Below are 21,408 nucleotides of genomic sequence, written 5' to 3' on the forward strand. Positions count from 1 at the left end.
TTCTGCAAGAAGGGTATCTGAATTACAGACCCTTATGGCAGTGGAACCTTTCAGCATCTTTCATGTGGACAGGGTGTCCCTCAGAACCAATCCCTCCTTCATGTCCAAGGTGGTATCCAGTGTGGATCTTAATCAGTCCATTCATTTGCCTACCTTCTTTCCTAACCCACAGAACAAAGGGGAACAGATACTGCACTCTTTAGATGTGCACAGACAGCTTAGATTCTACTTGGACAGGACTAAACCTCAAATGAAATCTGAACAACTGCTGGTGGCATTTGCTGCAGGGACAGAGGGGAAAGCTATTTCAAAACAAACCATTTCAAAATGGATAGGCCACTGCATTCATTTCTGCTATAAGCTCCATGGAAAACCTATCCCACAGGGCATCAGACCCCATTCAACCAGGGCTGCATCTACCTCTACAGCCTTTCTCAGGGGGGTCCCTACTAGGGACATCCTAAAAGCTGCTACCTGGAGTTCTGTACATACTTTCACCAAGCATTATCATTTGCCAATTTTCTCTAAATCCAGAGCTGGTTTTGCCACTGCAGTCTTGCAAGGCCTTATAGCTGGTTGTAATTCTATTTAAATTCCTCCTCCCAACCTTAGCTTTGGGAATCTACCCAAATGTAATGACTGCAACAGTGAAACACGAAGAACATAGTACAGTTGTGTACACTTACCATAAATGTAGATGTTTGAGTGTATTCACTGTTGCAGTCCTGGTTACCCTCCCTCCAGCCCCCTTTCTTCTTTTGGCTATACCTCTACTCTCACTTACTATGCTCTAAAACTTTTTGGTGTATTTGCTGTTTTGTTGGAGGTATATCCTTGTATTTATAGATTTAATTGCTTCCCATTAGGGGGCAACTGACATCTGGGGCAAGAAAAACTGATGTAATGGAGTTGGATGCATGCTTTATACCCCTGATGACCTGACGTCATGGAAGAAGGGACAGCAACCGATGCAGGACACAAGACTTTGTTAATCAGGCCAACTGAGGGCTACTGCAAAGCAGATAACCCAAATGTAATGACTGCAACAGTGAATACACTTGTACATCTACATTTATGGTAAGTGTACACAACTGTACTTTCTCAGCCAGTTTTTATCACTGTGCCATTTTTTGTTAAATTTGTTAATTACTTGCTAATTATTGTTATGTAACTAATTTCTTAACTGACTGGCTTTGTACATTGTTGATTAATACGTGTTGAGTTTGATTGTTTAATACTATCTGTTTTATGAATGGAGATTTTCTCCCCAGGCCTCCGCTGAAAATGGGGTCACATGCCCAGTCAGACATTACCCGGTAAACAAACAAAATAAATAAATAAATATATGTATATATATATATATATATATATATATATATATATATATATATATATATATATATATATATATGTATATATATATGTATACACACACACACACACACATATATAACTTTCAAAATGTCGACTTTCTTATAGTCGAGACCATAAGATCAAAGTTTTGAAATTGTGAACCAATTAAATGGAGATCACCGGACAGCATGCAATGGTATATTTACTATTTTCATAGCTGTAGCGCAATCTCAGAGTTGATATATTTAATTAGCAGGGGGTATGGAGGTGCAGGAGGGGCTTGCCCCCTGCAAAAATGTAAAAAAAGACATTTTTTTGTTTTTACTTTTTGTTTTATTTAAATTTCAAAGTTTCAAAACTTCAGTCTTATGGTCTTGACCACAAGAAAGTTTTGACATTTTGAAAGTTTGAAATTTAGAAGTAGACAAATATAAATATATATATATATATATATATATATATATATATATATATATATATACACACATATATATACACACACACACACACACACACACACACTGTAGACAACTCGCTGAAAAACCACTCAGTCAGTGAAAATGTCTGAAAGCCCATTTCACTAAAAGACCATGAATTGAATTCAAAATAGCTGGAAACATGATACAATCAAAAATACTCAAGTCAAAAATAAAAATAGTACTCAAGGCAATAACCAAAGTATTCAAAAACACGTGTGTCTGTGTGTGTGTGCATGTGGGTGTGCGTGTCCCCTGCATCTCCCCAACCTCCTTTACTTAAATATACTAATTCCGTAGTCACACAACTGTATATAGAAGTGAAGATACCGTACTCAGGGAGACACTGGTATCGCACATATACAAACCAGAGCAGCAGTGAGTAGTTATAGGTCACCACAAGTACCATCTAAAGCTTCTTTATACTTATCTAAACATTTTGGTCTCTGTATTACAGATCTACACGTAGCTATACCCCATTCAATAAAATAGATTTTCAGACAAATTGTCTTTCAGTGACATTGACTTTCAGCCTTTTATAGTGAGTGATACCTCGTTCAGGGAAATTGTCATTAGATAACACGAGATGAATCCATTTCTATATATATATATAGAGTGCAATGGATAGTCCTGTCACTTTACAACAACAGGTTCTCTGCTTTGGTTCTTGGCTGGGGTGCCTTCTGTGCGGAGTCTGCATGTCCTACCTGCGGTCGCAGGAGTTTCCTCCGGGTGCTCCGGTTTCCACCCACATTCCAAAGACATGAAATAGGTGGATTGGACACTCAAAATTGGCCGTAGGTGTGAGTGTACATATGAGTGTGTGGTGTGAAAGAAGTACTGTGGCAGAGGTCACTGTTGAAGTGACACCTGAACCCCATGTGTAAAAGGTGTTGTGGATGGATGAATATATATATATATATAGATATATAGCTATCTATATCTATATGTATATATGAGTATATATATATATATATATATATATATGTCCACTTCTTAATTTCTATATAACACAATCTCGAGATCCATAATGTCAAACCCACAATCTCGAGATTGTAAAATCTCAAAATGAAGAAATAAACAAAAAAAAAAGAAGAGGTGTAAAACCATGTTTTTGCAGGCGGCCAAGCCCCCCCCCTGCACCCCCCACATTCCCGATAACCTAAATATACAAACTCCGAGATCACGCTACAGTGAAGGGAATAGTAATAGCAATCGGTATAGTATGGAATGGGAATATTACCGTTTTCTTCACTATAGCGCGATCTCTGAGTTAGTATATTTAAGTTGCAGGGGGTGTGGGGAGTGTAGGGAGGCTTGCCCCCCTTGCAAAAACATGGTTTTACACCTCTTCTTTTTTTTATTTCTTAATTTTGTGATTTCACAATCTCGAGATTCTGGGTTCGATGTTGTGAATCTCAAGACTGTTTTATTTCAAAATTAAGAAGTGGACCCATATATATATATATATATATATATATATATATATATATATATAATTCCACAGAAAAGCACAAACGTTTTGACCACACACAAGTCAAGGTTGGAGCTCTAGTTCACCAACAGTTTATTGCACCACAAAATAAAAGAAACATAAGCGCATAAGAGCAACAGTGGGTGATGATGGTGGACCTCATATACTCATTAACAGGTGACTTTTAGGTCTTTAATTATAGCTCTCTGGGCTGTTCTGTTGAGATTGCAAATTTATTTGCAAGGGGACTTACTTTTGTTCCTGCTGTTCATTATAATCTCCCACAATTGATTTTAGATCTCAAGTTGTTTACCAGGAAAATGAACCTTAACATTGTATTCAACAACAGTAATAGGGCTATTCAAAACGAATTGAGACCTTCCAGTGTGTGTAACCCACCCATGCATTCCACCCTCCACTCATTTGAGCATGTGTGAACTGGATTTCAAGCATTTATTTAAATCTTCAGTCGTATACCATAAGAATTTAATACCAGCTGAACTTGACATTTTGACTATGGTGCGACAACAAAAGGTTAGAATTGTTCAACCTGACAAAGGTGAGGGGGTTGTAATAATGGACATGGAGAATTATATCCAATGTATGTACAACATTCTTTTCAGTACCACTTACTGTCAAGTGTCTAGGAATGAGGTTAACATTGCCTATCATAGGATTAACACACAGTTAAGTGACATGGTTATGGAAGGTCGCATCTCACTTGTTGAATTTAAATATTTAAAAATGAATGCCCCAGTTATTCCAACTATATTCGGGCTCCCTAAACTGCACAAACAAATTATAGATGTACCATTCCTCCCCATTGTAGACGCCCGTAATTCTGTTACCTCCCCTGTTGCTTAATTCCTAGATACCAAACTTAAATTATTATTATGTTATGCTATTGTAAATAGCATTCTACTGTTGATGTGTATATGTAAAGTGTATTTACATTTTCTTAAAAGGTTTGTATGTAAACTGTTTCCACACCTAACCCATATCTGTTTTCCTCAAATGAAACTGTGTGATCCCTACCTTCAAGCTTAATGAATTTGTTAACTATGCATGATATTGAATGCATTTATGAGTAACTATTCTACACAATATTATCTTTAATATTAACTATCAGTTGTATCTAAATTGTATAATGCATCTTGAAGCTTTTCTCCCCGGGCCTCCACTGAACATGTTTCAATTCGGCCCAGTGGACTTCCCTGGTAATCAAATTGCAAATAAATAAAATAAATAAATAAAATTAAGAACTGAGAAACATCTCTGTGTCGACTCTTGGGACTTTCTTGCTAAATGTAATGAGGTTCAGTTCAACAAACAGTTTTTTTTTTTTACTGTGGATGTAAAAGATTTATTTACTATAATACCTCATGAGGTCGGTTTAGACTGGTTTGGTGAATTTTTATTTAGAAAAGGGATTGACCAAAATTCCGTTAACACATATGTTGAAATGATGGAAATGGTCTTAAGTAATAATTATATCTATTTTGATGAGCAGTTTTTTTGTCAGAAGACTAGGGTTGCAATGGGAGTGGCTTGTGGACCTCTTTGTGCGAACATGGATGTTCTTCGTCTCACATTGCTGCAGTCATAACCTGTGGGTAGTCCGCTGTCCTCGATCGGCCCGAATACCAAAGAGCTGGGCTGGTGTCGGTCATTGTCACCTGGAGCTGACGTCAGTACGTAGTAGTACTTAAGCGCATGACCAACGCCATATCCTCAGTCTTTCTTGCCGCGTGGTCCGAAGCAGAAGCAGCGTTTGCGAGTGCCATTCGGCGTTCTGAAATTGTCTTTTTTTGAGTTTCAGACCGAAGACCAAGTTGGGCTAAGTACCCCGTTGGGGAAATCTTTGTCTTTTTCTTGCCTCAGTTTCCGGATGTCAGAAAAAGTTAATAATTGCATTTCTTGGGGGAAACAGATACCTCATAGGGATTATCACTCTTTCTGTATTCCTTGCTTGGGGCCTGAGCACGACGTGGTCGGGTGTCGCTTTTGTGCTAGATTTAATAAGCGCACCATTAAAAGGAGATTAGACTGTGCCAGGCTTGTGTTTGGTAAACGGTGTAATTATAACATGCCGTCGGATCCTCCGACGCCCGCTACCGCTAAAAAGCGTAGGGACAAATCTGTGAAGTCTAAACCAGATGAGTCGTCTGTTACGGACGCCGGTTCACAGGAGCCTCCGGTTGAATCTATGGATCCTGCCGAGGGTACGGCTGAATCCCAGGGGGAACCTTTACTTTTGCAGGAGTTGGCCTCTCCGGATTTAGGCCCAGCTGAGGGGGCTTCTCAGGTGTCTGTAGTTCCATCCTTACAGAAGGTTATTAGGCCTTCTACTTCAGTGACTAAAGGCCATGCTAAGGCCAAACCTTGTCTTGTTAGCCCTGGTCATGGTTCTAGCTCTTCAGCCCCTGTTCCTAAAAAACATATGCTGAAAATGGCGGAGGACTTGATTACTTTGATCAGAGGTTCTATGCCCCCCCCAGAGAAAAGGCCTAGGGTGGAGGCAGATTTAGAGGGAATGGATCATTCCTCTGACTACTCTGATTCCTCAGCTGAGGAAATTCAGGATTTCCCTTCTTATTCAGACTCGGATGCAGAGGATTCCTGTCCTTCTGCTTCTCCTCCAGAGGATTTTTCTTTTTCTGAGACTTTACATTCCATGAGGGAACATTTTAAGTGGGAAGGCCAGGATTTTTCAGATTCTCGGAAGAGGCTTAAGGGATTTTTGTTTCTACCACAACATAGGCCCTTGGCTATTCCTCCTGTCTTAGATGTTGTTCAGGATGTTTTCTCTGAATCTTCCCTTAATCCTGATTCTTTGCCTCCTGCCCCTGTTAAGCCGGACAGGTATTACAGAGTTCCAGAAGCTCATAAGTATTTGTACAGGAGTCCTAGAGCTGATCCGGAAACTATTATTCAAGGTCCGAAGGGTGTTAGGGCTTCTGTGGCTAAGAATCCAGTTCCTTTGGATAAAGATTCTAGAGCTTTAGATAGGTGGGGGAAAAAGTATACACCTCATCTACACTAGCTATAAGGGCGTTGAATTGCCAATTTCATATGCTGAAGTATCAGAACTTTTTGTTGGGTCAATTGAAATCTAAGGTGGATGCTTTATCTGAGGGTATAGAGTGTAAGGAGCTCCAGGAGTTGGTTCATGCATCAGATCAAGTTGGCAAGCATTCTTTACAGTGTGGTTTCGATGCTCTTCAAGCTACATCCAGGGTGGCTGCTACAGGTTCAGTTATTTGTAGACATGCCTGGCTTAAGGATCAAAATTTGTCAAGAGCATGTTAAGGCTCGGATTTTGGATGCTCCTCTTCAATCGGAAGTACTTTTTGGTCCTCCTGTGGAATCACTTTTGAAAAAGATGGAAGATAAGGCTAAGTCTATGCAGGCGGTCAAGGATTTTATGCAGGTGCAGCCCCCTAAGTTTAGTAGGAATTGGCCTGCTAGGGGATGGTCTTATCCTTCTTCGGATTATCAGTCTAAGGGCAGGTCTAGACGTGGTAGAGGCAGAGCCCACACTCAGGGTTCTTTCAGACCTAGGACTTGGAGTTCTCCTGCACAGTCTTCTGGTGAGGGCAGGGGTCAGCCCTTTCGTAAACAGACCCAATTACATGTATCTTCCGCTGCCAGACCCTTCTTTACTGGCAGCTCCTCTAGGAGGAAAGTTGGGACTTTTCAAGCAAAACTGGCATTTGGTCACCCAGGACAAATGGGTGTTGGATATAATAAATCAAGGGTACAAGTTTTATTTTCACACCTTTCCTCCTTTCAAAGGCATGCCGGATGTGCCTCCCCAGCAAAGGATGGAGGCTCAGGAGCAAATTTCTTTACTTTTGCAGATGGGGGCAATTCAGGTGGTCCCTCCGTCAGAAGTAGGCCTAGGTTTTTATTCCTGCCTTTTCCTAGTGCCAAAGAAAGGAAACACTTGGAGGCCAATTCTGGATTTGTCCATTCTCAATACCTACCTAGACATCCCAAAGTTCAAGATGTTAACTTTACAACAACTTCTGCCTATGCTAGGCAAAGATCACTGGATGGTAACCCTGGATCTCAAAGAGGCCTATCTTCACATCCCTGTCAGTACCAGCTGCAGGAGATTCCTGAGATTCCGGGCTGGTACTTCTCATTATCAGTTCTCTGCATTGCCCTTTGGTTTATCTACTGCGCCCAGGGTATTCACAAAAGTTCTGGCTCCTGTGATTGCCTTCCTCAGACAGAGAGGAATACAAATTTATCCTTATCTGGACGATTGCCTGATTCTTGCTCAAAACAAGGACAAGTTACTACAACATCTCCAGTATGTAATGGCAGTTTTAAGGTGCCTAGGGTATTCTGTGAACGAAATAAAGTCCAGTCTAGTACCCTCTCAGGACATGTGCTTTCTGGGTGTGAGACTGAATACAGCTTCTCAGATGGCATTTCTGACCCCGGACAAACAAAGATCTCTTCATCTGTACTTCCAGCAGTTATCAGTAATGTCCAGGCTGACTGCAAGGACAGTCCTTCAAGCCTTGGGGTTCATGGCATCTTGCATCCTAGTACTTCCCAATGCCAAACTGCATATGAGGAAGATACAATGGTATCTCAAAAGTGTGTGGACTCAACACTGCCACGGTTTGGACACTGTTATTCGGATTATACCTTGCATCCAGAAGGAATTCTTGTGGTGGGCTCAGGAATGTCACCTAAACAAGGGACTCTCTGTGATCCGACCAGAGGCGAGTCAGATACTAACGACGGATGCCTCGGACTTGGCTTGGGGAGCACACTTCAATGGAAAATGGATACAAGACATGTGGCCTCCCAAACTACTACATTTGCATATCAACATGAAGGAGATGTTAGCAGTCCAATTTGCCTTGACAGCCTTCAAGGACCTACTTCAGCCGGGACAGGTGTTGATTCAAACAGACAACACAACAGTCATGTGGTACATCAACAAGCAGGGGGGAACCCATTCCTACCCTCTTTGCAGACAAGCAATGATATTGTGGGAGACTGCTCTGAGTTTGCACATCAATCTTCAAGCACGGTTTCTGCCAGGAGCACAGAACTCCCTAGCAGATGTATTGAGCAGGCAAATTGTGGATCCCCACGAGTGGAAACTGGACTCTCAGGTATTCAAACAGTTGACCGTGACTTGGGGAACACCAGACATAGATCTGTTCGCTTCTCCTCTGAATTTCCAACTGCCAACATTTTGCACAAAGTTGTTCCACCCAAATGCTTGGAAAGTGGATGCTCTATCTTTCAGTTGGAACAACCTTCACGTTTATGCTTTTCCCCCTCTGCCTCTTCTACCCACAGTACTCTTGAAAGCCAGGAGGGACAAGCCTTGCATGATTCTAATAGCACCAGATTGGCCTCGTCAGCATTGGTATCCTCTACTGAGGAGTTTAATTCAGGAGCCTCCTTGGCCTTTGCCACAGGTTCCTCATTTGTTGTCCCAGTCAAACAATCATTTTCTCAATGTTCGGGTGCAGTCCCTCCATCTAACAGCCTGGCGTATCCTGTAATGAAGCCGGTGGAGTCTCAGCTTCCACAACAGGTTTTAGATGTCATTTTGGAAGCCAGGCGGCCTAGTACTAGAAAAGTTTATGCTGATAAATGGAAGAGATTTTTTCTTTGGAGCACAGCAAAGGGCTTTGATGTTTCAGTGCCTGTTTTGAGTTTTGCACTGCAGTATCTTACTGAATTACTGGACAAGGGTTTGTCATTCTCTTCTGTGAAGGTTCATGCTGCAGCCATTTCTGCTCACTATGATTGTGACCCTCCTTTATTTTCTCACCCTTTGTTCAAACAATTTGTTAGAGGGGCAAAGAATATAAGACCCCCACGTAGAGCTCCCACTCCTTCCTGGGATCTCAATTTTGTGTTGGAGAAGCTCACTTTACCTCCTTTTGAACCTGCAGCTACGTCTGAGTTGAAGTTTTTGTCTTGGAAGACTGCTTTTTTGTTGGCCATTACTTCTGCTACGAGGGTATCTGAATTGCAGGCACTCATGGCAGTTGAACCTTTTCTGATATTCCATAAGGATAGAGTTTCTTTGCGAACTAACCCTACTTTTATGCCTAAAGTGATTTCTAATGTGGCTTTGAACCAGTATATTCATTTGCCTACATTTTATACTGATCCCCAAAATAAGGGGGAAAAAGTCTTGCATTCTTTGGATATCCACAGACAGTTACATTATTATTTGAGCAGAACTAAAGAGTTCAGACAGAGTCAACAGTTATTTGTTTCTTTTGCTTTGGGTTCACAAGGGAAGGCTGTTTCAAAGCAGACTATTTCTAAGTGGATTGGTCAATGTATTGCCTTTTGTTATTCTCATCATGGGAAGGATGTTCCTGCTGGGATCAGACCTCATTCTACTAGGGCTACTGCCACATCTACTGCTTTTTTGAGGGGGGTAGCTACTAAGGATATTTTGGAGGCAGCTACTTGGAGTTCAGTTCACACTTTTACTAAGCATTACCATCTCCCTCTTTATTCCAAGTCCAGGGCTGGGTTTACCACTGCAGTTTTACAGGGCATGTTAGCAGCTCCTAGTGCTATTTAGTTTGCCAGCCTCCCTTTTTCCTTTGCTTTGGGATTCTACCCACAGGTTATGACTGCAGCAATGTGAGACGAAGAACATAGTACAGTTTTGTACCTACCATAAATGTAGATGTTCGAGGATCTACATTGCTGCAGTCCAATTATTCCTCCCTCCTTCCCCTCTATGGTTTGTGGTTGGGTGTTTACTATTTTGGCTCTGGCCTTCTTTCATTCTTAGGCCTTCTGACATCTGGGGCAAGAAAGACTGAGGATATGGCGTCGGTCATGCGCTTAAGTACTACTACGTACTGACGTCAGCTCCAGGCGACAATGACCGACGCCAGCCCAGCTCTTTGGTATTCGGGCCGATCGAGGACAGCGGACTACCCACAGGTTATGACTGCAGCAATGTAGATCCTCGAACATCTACATTTATGGTAGGTACAAAACTGTACTTTATGTGTGAGTGTGAGTGGAGATTTCTCTTTGAAAACTCAGGGTTTCAAAATTGTATTCTATACTTGAGATACCTGTATGACCTGTTTTTATTTGGAATGGGAACAGAGAAAGTATTGGTATTTTCTTAGACTATATTAATAATACAACCAATTTTCTACATTTCTCTCATAACATTGGTGAGGAGAGTATTAGCTATCTTGATGTCAAACTTGAGAAGGATGTGATAAAAGGGAGATTTGTTTCTACCATATATAGGAAGCCTACCTATTCTAATGCCTTCCATCATTGTGATAGTAGTCACCCATTGTCCCAAAAGAAAGCGGTTGTTAAGGGACAATTTGTCAGGGCTACAAGGATGGTGTCAGATTTTGATTTATTTTCATCTGAGTGTGCCCTTTTAGAGAGTATGTTTATTAAGAGGGATTACCCCATGGGCTTTGTGCAAGATATTAAAAGAGAAGTAATGGACAAGAGGAGATCTGGGTTCTATTCCCCATTCTTGATGAAAATGGTCATGTGACTATAATGTAAGTGCATGCAATTCAACTATTCTAGTAAATAGGGGGAGTACAGTTACTACTACGGAAACCAGTTTCAAATTGTCCTTTATAACCAGACTCTCGGAGGGCTTCAAATCGATCCAAGAGATTCTAGCAAAAAATTGGAAGGTTTTGTTGGGAGATGGGGAGATTAGATCTAGAATTAGTAACAAACCAGTTATAGTATGGAAAAGAGGTTTGAACATCCAAAACTTGGTAGAAAAAGTTGGTAAACAACATGATGATTTAAAACATAAGTACATGTATCCATGTGGGAGATGCCATCATTGTAAATACATCAATGTGGGTGAGCTTCTTGCTATGAATGGGTTTACTTTTAGAGTGAAGGGGCATTGGGACAGGCTTGTCCTGCTTTTTATATTGGCAAGACGGAGCAAATGTTGAAGCAACGTATTTATGAGGACAATTACGATATACGGGGGAAAAAACTACCAGTGCCCTATATATACATATTCTGGAATTCCCTGAACACCACTTTAAGTTCATTATAATTGAACAAGTGCCAAAGAATACAAGCGGTGTCTCCGGCAATTATTCTTGGAGAACCGTGAGCTGGATTGGATTTTGCACCTGGATGCAGTGGGGTTCCCAGGCCTAAATGAAATTGCATCTATAGGATGTGTGTTAAAAGTGAAGGCAGAATTGAGATAGCATAGATTTATACACACAAATATGTGCTAATGGATTTATACACACATATTTACATTTTTAGTTGGTTTTAAAATATGTGCTTTTTCACATTCATATTTATGCATTATTTTCATAAATAAATATGTATTTTTTTTCTGGGGAATCTGCTAGTAGTTATATGTGTTTTTAACTGTTTTTATACATTGTTGCTTTAATTCATTAATTGGTGTTTGTCATGTGATAATGCAAGTCATATATATGTGCCCATTTGAATGTTGGCTTTTATCTGATGAAGTTATGTATTTTATATAACGGAAGCGCTTATCTTTCTTTTATTTTGTGGTGCAATGAGCTGTTGGTGAACTACAGCTCCAACCTTGCCTTGTGTATGTGTGTGTGTAGATATATATATATATATATATATATATCAGAAAAACATACATAAATATAGACAGATACAGAGAGTAGTTAGATATAAGCATATATGGAACTGCTCAGTTTAGTCGATTGCTCTGTTAGTTGTCTGCAAATACAGTGATGTATTTTAATTGATTCACAAAGCAGAATGTTGCAGTGTATTTGTGTGAGACCAAAGAAAAGCAGTAATGCATGAAATTATCTATTTCTACACTCTGTGATTTTGGAGCTCAAAGAGGTCATGTGAAATATAGAGGGGCTTGTCCTCCTGCAAAAAATAGCGTATTTTACTGTGTTCAGCTTGTAAGATTACATTTATTTTGTGAACACTTCTGTTTTCTGGTCATTGAAAGTGTGAGAACAAAAGCTTAGATGTATCTATCTCTCTCTCTCTTTTTCTCTCTGTTATGTCTTCCCTGTATTCATGTGGGCTTCCTCTGTGTGCTCTGGTTTTCTCTCACGTTCTAAAGACATGCAGTAGGTGGATTGGTCACTGTAAAGTGGCCACAAGTGTGAGTTTACGTGCGAATGTGTAGTGAATTACTGCTGCAGGACTGTGAGTAGGTTTATAATGTCTTTTGCTCTTAGTTATACCATATATTTTATTTGTTTGTTAGCGAGCTAAGGCTAATCTTGAAACACTTTGCAGCAACAAGCTAGGCTATAAGAAACTTTAACACAATAAAACTTAAATAACAGGATTCATGGACCAGCCCATTTGCTTAACTAACAAATGCTAAATGAGTAAACAGCTGCTGTTTTAATTACTGATAACTCAATCGTGCAGATTAGGGCGCTTACTGCACTCTATATGTAGTCACTAAATCTTGTTTTCCACAGGGTCAGCTTCGCTGTTTACCACATGTTAATCTAGTTTATGATATTAGACTATGATGTCTTTCTCAGTGGTATTTTTTGCTGGATTACCTGTCCCATGGGAGGATTAATGGATTTACTCTGGGGACAACCCATATTGAAGATTGCAGGTTTCAGCTCTCCCAGAAGTAACTGAGAACACAGACATTAGAAGATTATCTGTGGATGTAGGTCCACATTTATGGCATTGCAGGTTGGGATTGAGGGCAGGACAAAGGGGCAATGTATAAAGTAAGAAATCTGAACCATCACCTGCTGATTTTTGAATTTGTCTTTACCTTTGCCTTAGCTAGCAGGATGACTTTGGTCAGACGTTGGGAGCATAACTAGATCATTGTGGTGAGGTGTTGGGGGTGGCAGGATGGAAAGGTATAAAAAAATAAAAATATTGGAAATAACTGGAGAGCTGAGAGTACTGCAGCAAGAGGGCTTCTGGAAAGTTCTCAAGTGGGTGGTTTATCTGCAGTATTTGTGTTTCCTTGTGGGGTAATAGAAAGGAGTTCAGATGAGTTCCACCTGGTATTTTTTTCTGGGCTTAAAAGATTTATGCCTGGGCCTTTTATATTTTATTTTATTTTATTGCATTTGTTTACTGGGAAGCTCCACTGGGCCTAGGTGAGCCCATTTTCACTGGAGACCCAGGGAGAAAAGCTCCACATACAAATTAAAGGTGTTGCACATACAATAAAAAAATAGAGAAATACAACTACAGTTACATAAAGACCTAGAAGGCACTACAGTAACAATCGTGGGCATTGGTTTAAAATACATACAGTATAAAAGTACATGTCAGAGTTAATAGGTATTAAGCAGTAAGCAGCTTGAATATGAGTGGAATGGTTCATAGCAGAGATGACAGCAAGGATAGGTGCAGCAGTGGCAATAATGTAGAGGGGTAGAGAAATAGGAGGTATGTGTGGATAGGGTATGGTACATAGGCAAGGTAGGAAATGCCCTAGAAGAGAGATGTGCCTCCTGATGGATTTTATACCCCTACCATTTTTCTGATTAATGTCAATAAGAAACAGATAACTCCCATTGTTCAAGAAGTTTGTGTCCCTGTTCCCAAATTATCCCTTTGCCTGTGGGATAGTTGATATTTTTGTTCCCAGTGATCATTGGGCATGCACATTTTCCTTGTATGGTGTATGTTATGCATGGTGATGGCAGTGGACACTCACTCCCCTCCTCCCTGGCCAGCTTCTAAGGTCACCTGAGTTGCTAATCGAAATTGGGTTACCTGTGACATGTCAAGGTTTATTTGTCTACACCACAGAGTTGGCTGGCCAGTAATATTGGGCTAATGCTGCTGTTTCATGCCTCTGCACACCCACATTACTCAGCTAAAGTGCTGTGAAGACTTTGGTGGGCATGCACATTCCAGCATTCCTGCTGTGGGACTGGGACTTCTGGTCCTTCTCCCAGATGGTGTCCTCTGATGATTGTATGATGTTTTTGTTGTAATATTTTGTTTTAAATAGTGTATAAAAGTTTTGCTGTCTGAGGAGCGAGAGTATGTTTTGGTGCTGATGCATTGTATTATGGGAATTGTTATGGCTAGGCTTGTATAGGCCCTAGGGCCGATAGCCTAGTACCAACCTATAAACCTATGAACTATATATATATATATATATATATATATATATATATATATATATATATATATATATATATATATATATATATGCAGTGTGTGCGCGCTGTTAATCTGTTAATTTCAATGTAGTTGATGAGGTGATGTGGATGGTTTACCTTTACAAAGGCGGAACACACTTGTGCAATTGCTGATATGAGCGAATCGTAACCGCGAAAATCAAAACCATGACAGTTTTCAATGTTTGAAAATCAGCAAATTGAAAAGCAGATTCGCTGATTTTCGAACATAAATGTTGAATAAAACATGTAATGAAGTGTAAAGCAGGGGGGCAAGCCTGCATGGACCCGCCCCATGTGGGGGACAAGCCCCCCACACCCCCCTACTTTAATATACTAACTCCGAGATCGCACTACAGTGGGGAAAGGAACCATTTTCTGATCCCCACTATAGTGCAATCCGCCCCAAAATGCAGAATCTGCAATGAGCGAATGTCACTGTGCATTCGCTCATTGCACATTTGAAAGTTTTTGCGTTCAACGTTTGCAAATTTTGCAAACGTCCTTTCGCACATCTGCTGTTTGCCGGGATGCAAAACGCACACATGAAGGTAAATCGATGTGGATATATGTACATATATATATATATATATATATATATATATATATATATATATATCACATGATAATGCTGGTCTACATAACAGAAACATACTTTATCATGTCTCAGTGTCTTAGGGTTTGTCTCCACTTTCATCATAAACTGCTTTACTTCCCAAATGCGTTGACTTTTCCTGCATTTTTCCTGCCATTGTGCATAACATTGCACTAATTGTTAGTGACTACTTGACACCACCTGTAGTTTTTTTTACTGCCGAGTCATGTTAACTCATATCCTCTGCACTCATCTGAAGATCTCAGTGGCTCCATAATTGAATGTCAGAATTTGAAATGCTAACTTCCTGTATGTGAGAAAAAAAGGATGGAAATGCAGGACAACAGCAAATACTGAACATCTCTTCTCCTTTAAACTTAATTTTTGCAAGGGAGCAAATGTCCTTGTCTCTCTCTCTCTCTCTCTCACGTATATATACCAACTCCATGATCACCATACCTCAAAAAAAGTGAATATTCCAAGATATGATAATCTCATAGTTAATATGTGTAAGTCAGGATTTTTGGCCATCCAGTGTCCTCATCTCAGGATTTACTGTTCTCTGCATATGATATGCAATGTAACACCTTATTTTGCAGTTCCCCTCACTCACTTGGCTAGGTGTTAGAGGATCATTCCCAGCATTTCCACCATGGGACACCATTTTTTACTCTCCTTTCCACACTGTAGATGTAGTTTTCCATTGTGCTTTGCTGTTTGCTATGCAGCATTTTACCTAACCTGCCAGCCCCCAAACTAGGGACTTGAAGGTCTCAGATTTTATATTAATCATTTGTTTGGCAATGCTGATGTTTTTGATAAGATCTCGGTCCATGTTATTAATATAAATACCCATGTGTGTAGCTATCTCATGTACCCATGTGTGTAGCTATCTCATGTACCCATGTGTGTAGCTATCTCATGTACCCATGTGTGTAGCTATCTCATGTACCCATGTGTGTAGCTATCTCATGTACCCATGTGTGTAGCTATCTCATGTACCCATGTGTGTAGCTATCTCATGTACCCATGTGTGTAGCTATCTCATGTACCCATGTGTGTAGCTATCTCATGTACCCATGTGTGTAGCTATTTCATGACTTGCTTTCTCTGTCCATGTTGTTTAGGGTCCTTTATCTTCTACTTTACATGCATTGAGCAAGGCATTCCTTTTGGGGGGATTCTCTCTGTCATTTCGCCTATTGTTAATGGATGTCATCTTGTCTATGGTTATTAGATGTCATTTCGCCTATTGTTAATGGATGTCATCTTGTCTATGGTTATTAGATGTCATTTTGCCTATTGTTAATGGATGTCATTTTGTCTATAGTTATTTCCAGTTTCTATTCTAATGTCACTACTTATCCAATCACGTTCAGCCTAACTGATATTATGGGTTATACAGTACGGTTACGGGTAACACAGGTCAGTACATATTACTGGGGGTATATTATGTTGTAAAATTAGACCACGTGTTTTTGTGTATCAGCGTTTCACATAAGCTGTTATGTATCCGCACAGAGTAATGTTCGGTTTACATTTGTTACGTTGAGGCATTCAGTTTAATATATGCCGCAGACTGTCCCTTTTCACAATTGTGCATTAAGGCTCAGCATACCTAGAAGTAGATACTAGCCCTACGTGAAACACACAGCAGCTATATGCGAGCTGAGAACTGAAAACTTTGTCTCATGTTTAAAGAAAGGTAGTTGCCTCCTGCTGGTCTTGACAAACCTCCAGATGGTTTGGCCAATGTAGACACAACCCAGAAACTTCCACTGCTCGTAAAACACATCAGACATGCTCTCAGAGTGAAAATATTGGGAACAGAGCACAGTGAAATATAAACTGTCATTTGTCTTCAGTATCTGGCAACCACAAGAGGAAAGAGTAACTTTTTTTTTTTTTACTATTTATTTTTTTTCATTTCAGTGTGAGCACATCTCTTGCATGTGTTGAAAGTATATCTTTGTTCTTCTACCACTGTACTTCAAATCAGGATTAGGATTTAACGTTTTGGTTATACCCGCTGTGCAGAGATGGGGAGAAAAAGGAGCTTTATTACTTCTGCTTCAGAAGACATGTAGGTCCCTGCTTGATAGTAAAGGGGTGACAAGAACAGCCAGAAGTCAGCGTCCTGTAGAAATCTGTGCATCCGATCCGGCTCATGAAGCTGAGCTGTAGAGATCTGTGCATCCGATCCGGCTCATGAAGCTGAGCTGTAGAAATCTGTGCATCTGGCTCATGAAGCTGAGCTGTAGAAATCTGTGCATCTGGCTCATGAAGCTGAGCTGCAGAAATCTGTGCATCTGGCTCATGAAGCTGAGTTGCAGAAATCTGTGCATCCGATCCGACTCATGAAGCTGAGCTGTAGAAATCTGTGCATCTGGCTCATGAAGCTGAGCTGCAGAAATCTGTGCATCTGGCTCATGAAGCTGAGCTGTAGAAATCTGTGCATCCGAGCCGGCTCATGAAGCTGAGCTGTATAAATCTGTGCATCTGATCCGGCTCATGAAGCTGAGCTGTAGAAATCTGTGCATCCGATCCGGCTCATGAAGCTGAGCTCTTTTACCATTTTTTTTCAAAATGATTTGCTGCAAAATGATTATGCAAGTTCTGCAGAAAGACAGCCTTTCAGGAAAGTGCTGTCTGTGTGTGCCCTGCAGAGAGATGTAACACAAATGTGTAATTTAAGTTTGAGAGAGTAACATCTGTCACGGCAAGAACAAGACAGCACTGTTTGAATTTGCAGTGTGACTTTGAAACAGTGTAAACTCTTTTTTTAAGTAGGTAAATTAGGTGATTTGTCTTGGACACTTTTTAGCTATGAAGAAAATATGGTAACTACTCCATGTATGTATGCACACAGGCAATTTTATTTTGTTGCACATGGACCTTTGTGATTACAGTTTGAATTGAGGAAAGGCAGCTTTGTACAGCACCTTTTGCTTTCCTGGCTGGCATGTCTCAGCACTGTCATCTCCTGTGTTACATTAAAGCTTTTACAGTGGTCAGTGCCAGAAATCAGAACCATGTGCATGTGCAAGAAGCCCCAATATCTTTCAATGCTGTGAATACAATTTGCTGTCACACAAAGTGTGGCACAGTGTGTGTGTGTCTTTCAGCTTTTCCCGGTTGGGGGTCGCCACAGCCAAACTCCGGTCCGCTAATGATTGGTAGTGGATTTTTACGTACCGGGTTACCAGCCCTGACGCACAACCTTCAACGAAGGCATGCCCCATTCACGTATGCCTCCACACAGAAGACGCTCTAGCTGAGAATCGAACGGGGCAACGTCTTGCTATGAGGCGACAACGCTACAGCAGTAAAGTGTCTAAAAGCTTCTAAAGCCATTCTCTCATCAGAGGGACTCAGCTTCTGCCTGGTACTGTATATATATGTAGCAGTGCTGGGTGTTTTATGAGTTTTTACGTTATAAAACACGTGGTGCTCCTACACTTTCTTTTTGTAACTAGTACTACATTAGAGCAGTTCATGAGGTGAATTTATTGACAAGCATGTCACGAACACGTAACTTGGTTATTACCAGAGCCAGTCAAAATCATCTATATTGTAGCCAGTTGTCTGGCTTTTTTTGGCATGTGGGAGGAAAGCAGAGCAGCTGCAAAACCCCTGCAGATTCTGTACAGACAGTGACCAGAGGCCAGGATGCTGGAACTGTGAATCAAAGAACTCACCGCTGAGCTTCCATACTGAAGGAGGGCATTTTTTTATTTGATTACCAGATAAATATATGAGGTGCCCAGATGATCCAGGAACTGGCTTAATGAGTTGCTCAGAGCTGTATAGTAGCCAGTGAAAACTGAAGGAATTAAACCCTGGACTGCAGGATGAAGTTCGTTTGCAGCTCATGGCCTTAATTCTCTGTCTTAAAATGACACACGGCAGACTTGGTCACTTGGTAGACAGAGGAGTTCTTTGAGAGGGTAGACTGGGTCCACCAACAGTGGGCGCACTTATGAACTCGGTGCAGAAAACTAAGGTCATTGTTACTTGGGAACAACTGCATACTGAATATGTATGAAAAACTACAATAGTAGTACCTCTTCTTCATTTTTAACGCTAGTTTTATGCACCAGCAGTTCCTGAGACTATGGGGGGACTCATAGTTCTAATATTTTGTTAGAATTTTGTTAAAACTACAATGCAGTTTTTCATTTAATGTTTAAGACAATTACTAGTGTATATAATGGAAGACTGAACATCAGTGGCTAGTCCTGTTAATGACCCTTTAAAATATGAAAGTAGATTTTTGTGGTGAAAAATACATTCAAACTTTTAAGTACATTAAACATTCCTCCATTATAAGAGTAATTTTGATAAAAAGTGGCTTAATAATTTCCTTGATTCTGCTGTGAGTTCCTGAATCTGATTGAAGTTCTTAAATGAGTCCCTGAATCTAGGAGTTGTGATTGGTACCCCTGAGTGCTTTAATCTTGCTGTTGGTCCCCTGACTGATTGTTTTGCTGGGGATCCAACATTCTTTTTATCTTTCTGGAACCTCCTGTTTACATTTTTCTAGGGGACGTCTGACACTTTTAGACCTGGTGCATGCCACTTCAATGTACTGATTCTGCTGGGGCAATGATTCTTGTAATCATTTGGGGGTATCTGTTAGTCTGGAAATCGGATTCTTTTAATTCTGCTGTGTCTCGCGTGAATCTGTTATATATGCTGCTCACCAGCTCTGTTAATTTTGCAGGGTACCCCATTTAATTTTTTTCTTAGTTATGGATCCCCCCACAACTGACCATTGAGCCTTGCCTTCAGACTCTGTACTGACCCACTCATTTCCAAAGGGGAGCAAGCCATACAGCTGAGTCATTCTGCTAGAGATGACAGTCCAGTCGACTGGGAGAGATGCTATCATAATTATATGGGATTGGAAACCTATGTATCCCCACAAATGTCTGTTGATAGGAGCGGTGCTGTCATAATTACAGGGGACTGGGTGTTGCTTTTACAAACCTGTGTATCCCCACAAATGCCTGTGGATGGGAGAGGTGCTATCATAATTACAGGAGTTGGGTGTTGGCTTTTACAAACCTATGTATCTCCACAAATGCCTGTGGACATCCAAGGGATAGGCATGCCATAAGAGGTTGCAATGAGTATCACCTTCTTTTGTGAGTGACATAACCCTCAAAAGCCATGGCCCTCTTGTAACAAGTACCTGCTATGTATTTTCTGGTCTCTTTTGGGGAACCTGATGCTAAGCATGTAAATTATGCATTTGACTCCGCCTCTTCCACATGATCCAGGTAATCATGCAATGCCCAAATCTTCTTCTCTCTGCCTCATCATCTCCTCCATTGCCTGGGCAATTAATCAAATCCACGTCACATGACACATGCAGTCAGGGCTCCATCTCTCTTTGTGACTGAGCTAGGTTTCCTTTTCTATTAATTTTGCTGCTGGCCTCCTAAATTTATTTATTTATATTTTATTTATTTATTGATATTTGTTAACTGGGTTTGTCCATCTGGGCTTGTGGCCCATTTTCAGTGGAGACCCAAGGAGAAAAGCTCCAGTAATACATTTTAAAACAAGTACATTTTTAAACAATATTGATATAATAGCAGTTATAGCAAAATGATTCACATATGTTGGGTTACATGCATAAAGTTAAAGTTGCATTAAAAAGAAGCTAAGTAACAATTTTACATTGATATAGTTCAACAGGTCAACAATAAACATTTTTTTGTTTGTATAAAATGATGCAAATGCATAGTAGACACATTGGAGAGAGAGGTGTAATGAGGTACTAAGTATGGTCTTTTGAGGGTACATAAAGGGAAGGAAGACTAGGTAGGGTCATGGCAAGGGCAGGTTCTGGAATTGAGACAATAAGCTTTTAGTTCATTTTTAAAGTGTGAGGTGTGGGAGATTGAACGTAAGTCAAGGGGAAGTTTGTTCCAAGCATGGGCAAGGGAGTGTTTGTAGAGTAGTTTGCCTACTGACCTTTTTGGGTGGTAGATATCAAGTAATTGTTGGTTAGAAGTACGGAGGGTCCGGGATGGGATGTAGATGGAGACTAAGGAAGATAGAGATGGACAGAAGGAGGGTTTATAAAGAATAGAGTGTAGCATATGAAATTGATAGGATATCAGAAACTCGGGAAGTTCAAGCCATTGAAGAGAGTTTAAAGAAATGCAGTGGTGTGAGTTGTATGGGGAGTTAGTAATGAATCTGGCTATTTTATGGTAAGTCTGTTGGAGTTTGTTTAGAGTGGATATTGGTAAGAACTGGGGTGGTGTATAAGAGGGAGGGGAGGAGGAGTGCCTGGCCCAGGGTGAGTCTAGATTCAGGGGTTAGGAATTTTTTGTTCCGATATAG

This window comes from Protopterus annectens, chromosome 10.part0, assembly GCF_019279795.1.
Source record: "Protopterus annectens isolate FY-2018-M chromosome 10.part0, PAN1.0, whole genome shotgun sequence".
NCBI classification, from domain to species: Eukaryota; Metazoa; Chordata; order Ceratodontiformes; family Protopteridae; genus Protopterus; species Protopterus annectens.